This window comes from Ostrea edulis, chromosome 9, assembly GCF_947568905.1.
Source record: "Ostrea edulis chromosome 9, xbOstEdul1.1, whole genome shotgun sequence".
Classification (NCBI taxonomy): Eukaryota; Metazoa; Mollusca; class Bivalvia; order Ostreida; family Ostreidae; genus Ostrea; species Ostrea edulis.
In genome coordinates this window covers 4,484,345-4,490,005 of record NC_079172.1, presented here as the reverse complement: position 1 = coordinate 4,490,005, position 5,661 = coordinate 4,484,345, and the positions used below count along the sequence as shown (strand labels likewise).

At 35.7% G+C, this 5,661-nt stretch overlaps 1 long non-coding RNA gene across 1 annotated transcript; it reads right to left on the bottom strand.

Moving 5' to 3' along the window:
• Window positions 1-2,082: 2,082 nt before the first annotated feature.
• LOC130050000 (uncharacterized) lies at window positions 2,083-3,572 on the bottom strand. The gene is made up of 2 exons (XR_008798356.1): window positions 3,456-3,572; window positions 2,083-2,483 (listed from the first exon to the last, which is right to left on the bottom strand). It is a non-coding gene; the product is annotated as an uncharacterized LOC130050000 (long non-coding RNA).
• Between the last annotated feature and the right edge of the window lie 2,089 nt (window positions 3,573-5,661).

The following is a 5,661-nucleotide window of genomic DNA, read 5'->3' as shown; positions in this document are numbered from 1 at the left end:
CTCATCCTACAGAATACAGTTAAGGGCAGACATTAAAAAAGGCACCAAAAAAAAAAAACCAAAAAAAACCCACAAAAACAAAAAAAAACCCACCCAAAAAGCCCGACGGAGAAGTGAAAATACAAACCAAACTCTATTTTTAGCCGAAGTAATGTTGATATTATTTTACTTATTAACGTAGTGTTGTCTTACATATTTTTGTAGACTTATTGTTCGTACAGTTTAGAATCTTTTACAATTTATCTTAAAACACGACTCCATTTTATATTTACTTTTATTTCAATTCCTTGCTTATATTGATTTTAATTCAAACATCGTGAATTTATATCAAAACTTACCTGGTAGATGACATATCTGTGTTACAGTAAATCGAGCTGGTTGTATTTCATCGTAGAAACTTGTTATGTTACATCACATATTTCAAAACCCCGCTTCCCCATTCCAAAATCACAAATTCCTTGTTGGGTGACAAAAGTCAGATCAAGTAGTCTCCCACTGGAGAAATTAGTGCTAATTACCTCATCTCCTAGAGACCAATCGTTAATTAAATGTGTATTGATCTCAGAAAATGTAAACAAAGATTAAACGACAGGGTGTTTGTATTGTTTTGTACCAATAATCAAGCATATTTTTCACGTGTCGATCGGTTTGTAGTAGTTTGTAGTAAGATGTCGACAGATACCCAGTTGTAATGCCCGCATTATCAGATGAAGCGTCTGCGTGCATTGACCCGATTTAAAGCGTCCTTAAGCCCCTGATATCTGAAAAAGTAGGATGTAGAAAATGTCAGGGACATCATCTCAGTACTGGATCTTATATATATCTAAAAGTTGAGAAATTACTTTATATAAAATACATATAATCAATATTTTCTTTTAAAATCTTATCGATAAAAAAAAAAACCCCAGGAAAATAAACGAAACAAATCTTAGCGCGTTTGTTTTCTTTAAATGTGGGGAATTAGGTACTTTTTAACTCCTAAGTACTGGAAACATTCCACTTCTATGTACTATACTCCGTTTGTACATGCACTCTATCGTCGTGTATTACACACGCACATCCTATCACCATTGAAAGAAGTTTAGCTTTTTTACCCTATATGGTCTAGCGCGCCGGTCACTCGCTGCTAAGAGATTTGGTTCCGCAGGTCGTGGGTCCAAGCTCGGGTAAGAGCTGGAAGTTGATATCTATATATAGATAGTGAAATTCTGTCTCTGTATATCTATATATAGATAGTGAAATTCTGTCTCTGTATATCTATATATAGATAGTGAAATTCTGTCTCTGTATATCTATCTATTTATATGTGTGTTCTGTAATGTGTCTATAATTTTAAGCAAACTAAATAAGTTAATAAAGCAAACCAAAATTGTATAAATTGAAGATCATGATTTCATAATTTACCCCAGGACTTCAGATAGCAGGATATTTCTTGCTCATTGACAGTGATAATTGTAATAAGAGCACATTGAGTCCTCGTCATCATCTTTAATTGTGTGCGAGTAGAAGTGAAAGTGTTGTTTTGTTCCACGCAAATAGTAATAATCAAGGTACTTAACACAATTCCTATATATTTTTTTACCCTAGCTTTTCTTGCATATATCCGTTCATTATCTTCATATCCTGATGTCTTTATTTGAGTCTGGCAGACGACAAAATAAAGTATGTACCAACTATGAACGGTACGAATTACATGGAAGTGCAGCAAAAAACAGATTATTTTTTTTTGAAATCGTAATTAAAATTTGAAATATACTTTTTAAAATGTTGATCTTCATGTGAGTCTTTACTGTGCATTTTGTCTAATAGATAGACAATGAGTCGATTTATCTTGTCCATGCACCTTTCTCAAATTTGAACTGAACGTTACCTTTATAGAAATTTAGTGATTTTGAGGTCTGTTTTCATGTTGCGAGTTCGAGCCCCAGTCGTGTAAAAACGAAAAGAAAATGTATATACATGTATGTATATTGGTCACAATAATAATCAAAATACAATAGCGTTTACGATCATTCTTGCTGAACAACTTCCATCTTTCCACCTGTTCAGGCGAAGAATGGAAACCGTAAATTACAAATCACGTAAATCAACTGTTTTATTGTAATAGTGATCCTAGAAATACGAATATTCCCAGAAAGACAACACATTTCAAGATTAACCTAAAGGAGAAACTTTTCGACGAAAAACAAGCATAGGGTTTAAATTCAAGGTTTTTTCCAGCGACAAACAACCCAATGCTTAGCTTCCGCGATACCCATGCGAAGTCTTATCAAGTGCCAGTGATATCGATGGGCTATGACGAGTCTTATCACAGCAATGTCCTCCCCCAGCTCTGCTTATCGCCTTGGTCAATGGCGGGTCACTCTCCCCTCCTCCGTGTGAATGACCCGTGTGAACCCTCCCGTGTGGTACTCTAAGGAGGATTCTCTCTAGTCTCCATCCGGGCGACTACTAAGCAGTGGCCTGGGCGCCTCCGAGATGCACTGCAACAGTAAACAAACAGCTTTTATTTGCTGAGAAACAAATTCTTCGCGTGGGTCTTAAGTTTGATAAAGAAGAAAAAGAAAAAAAGGAGGCCGCTCTGATCAGTAAATGAATTCGATGAAAATGGATAATAGAGGCTTGTAAATCGCAAAATCATTTTATCAGGAATGGTATTTCAAAGCGCGGGCGTCCTCAGAATTACGGCATAAATCGCGATAGATGATGGTAACGTGAAAGAACCCTGTTTGTTATTGTTCAGAGTAAATGGCTACAAATTACTTCGCCATTTTTATGAAAAATCAAAATCAAAGTAAGGGTACACACTAAATTAATTCGCCAGTTTCTTAAACGTAAAATAGGTAATTGAAAACTAATAAGAAATTGTTTATGTTGGAAATATAGTGTTTATTAGATACTGAGTTGTTGACAATGAAAAGCGGCATTTGTTTACTGATCTTTTGATGATGAGCTCCTATCCCCAAAAGGTCAAATATAAATTATTCTAGCTCCAGTAGAAGGCATTGACTCTGTCACATATGTCAAAAAGACAAAGGTTTGCAATACTCTATTACTTTAGATAGTAAGAAATTTAGTTTGTTTCATGATGTGTGGGTCCAAAAAGTATTAAAGTCACGTGGTCATCCACATATTTTGCAACCTTTTGTGACAAGGTTCAAGGGTGCCATTGCTAGAAAGTTTCTGTCTATTTACCCGTCATTTCAACATTATGACCGCGGGGATAAACTCTTCATTTGTGACATTCCTGGGGAAACGTTCGGTAATCCTCGGCAAACACAGACAGCTTTAGACATACGAATTCCGAACTCTCACAGTGAGCGTACTACCACGTGATCTGCCATGCGAGTGGACCCCGTTGTTACTGTGCCGAACATACTTTTGTCTTCTTTGTACTTTTAAATTAATAGATTTTGTCAAGGTCTTGTATAGAAGATCTGTTTATAATTACGTACTTTTAAAGAAATAATACACCTCTAAACATATTGTCCCCCTCTGCTTTGTAGAAGTATTCGTTATACAGTTTCCTGTTAGCAAACACACGAGAATTTATTGTAGTCCATTCAGGAAGTATCCATACCGCAGATGTAAGCATATAATGTTCCATTAAGCCTAGTGATTGTCTCCAAGAGATTGAACTGCCTTGGTTAAATAATTATAAGATACACATTAAACAAACTAATCCATAACAGCTACAGACAATTATGTCTTATCATAAAAGTAAATGGAGTGCAAGGACACATTTTTAAACTGGAGAAAATTCTCTGTATCTCACCATCTCTGATATGTCTGGTACGAGACATAGTATGTACTTTTACTAATGTTCAGGAGAATACATGTAACGGAAAATTCAAATAATTATATAAAGCTGAGCAAACTACCCAGATATTCATTCATATCCAAAGGTAAACAAAATGTGTTTGTGAAACACAAATGCCCCCGATAATGACCAATTCCGAAGATGGCCAAGGTCACAAGGACAAATACCTTGGTACCAGTAGAAAGATTTTGTCACAAGAAATGCTCATGTACAATATGAAAGCTCTAATATTTACCATTTAGAAGTTATGACCAATGTAAAAAAAAAAAAAAAAAAAAAAAATTTAAAGTAGGTCAAATATCATGGTCAAAAGGTTTAATAACAACGGAAAGGTCTTGTCACAAGGAATACTCATGTGAAATATCAAAGCTCTATCACTTACTGTTCAAAAATTATTAGCAAGGTGAAATTTGCAGACAGAATGACAGAAATTTTTCAAAAAGTAGATCAAACTCCAAGGACGAGGTCACAGGGTAAAAAATATTGGTACCCACTGAAAGGTATTGTCACAAGGAATACTCATGTGAAATATCAAAGCTCTATCACTTACTGTTCAAAGTTATTAGCAAGGTTAAATTTTCAAAAAGTAGGTCAAACTCCAAGGTCAAGGTCACAGGGTAAAAAATGTTGGTACCCACGGAAAGGTCTTGTCACAAAGAATACTCATGTGAAATATCAAAGTTCTATCACTTACTGTTCAAAAATTATTAGCAAGGTTAAATTTTCAGACAGAATGACAGAATTACAGACAGGACAAAATCAATATGCCTCCCGATCTTCGATCTCGGGGGCATAAATATGTTCGACTTGTGTACCTAATTAACTGTTGTTTTATTTGGTTTAGTACCATATCAATTATATCATTATAGTAAATCTAAACTTATCTTTATTTCATTTTATTTTAAATTGTGGTTTAATAAAACGCGAGGGAAATAATTGTTGCATTTCGATGTATAAATCTGGGTTGCGTTCAAGATCGTAGCGGCTAGCCTAGCTGCTAGGTATGGTGGCTGATTTATGCCATCTTACAATGTGTTTTGCCTTTAGTTATTTTGAGGCGAAAAGTAGCAGATATTATCATTTTGTCGTCTCTTCATTATTTCGGGACGAAAAGTCGCTAAATATCGTTTTGTTGTCTTTTCGCCTCGAAATAACAAAAGGACGATATAGTGTAAAATGACACAAATCAGCCGCCATACCTAGCTCCTAGGCTAGCCGCTACGATCTTGAACGCAGCCCAGTAATTACTATGAACTTAATCCAGACTGAGAAAAATAAATTATAGGTGTATATTGCTAAGGGTCGATCAAAGTACATGTTCCATATTAGAATATACTACGGTACTTTTCTTTGCCCTCTTTGAAGAAGAGTCTTGTTATTTGTTTTTACCTATAAGTTGGTCGGTTGATCACGTGCTGTATGTTTGACTGGTTACAACCCCATTGATGTTTAAGACGAAGGGTCAAAGGTAATAGGTCAAATATCACTGGATAAAATTTGATTTTATTGGCTCGTAAATGAACTTTCTTGATATTAAGAGCAAAGGTCATTGGCTCTCTAGCATGTCTACAGCAATAGTTGTCTCCCAGAGGTCATCAAGCTTCGAAGGCGGGTTGGTCACGAGTCCTATTGAAGTCAAAAAGATCAGAGGTCATGGGATTTTCTAGCATGCACTCATCAATAGTTGTCATAGCGATGGCAAAATTGTTTTTGTCCGATGGTCATCAAATTTCATAGGTAGGTTGTCAACCGCTAGGACCCAAATAGGACTAAGAGCATGCATACAGCATTTCCCAACCTGTAAGTAAAGAACCCGTGGCCCATTGGACATCATGACTCAA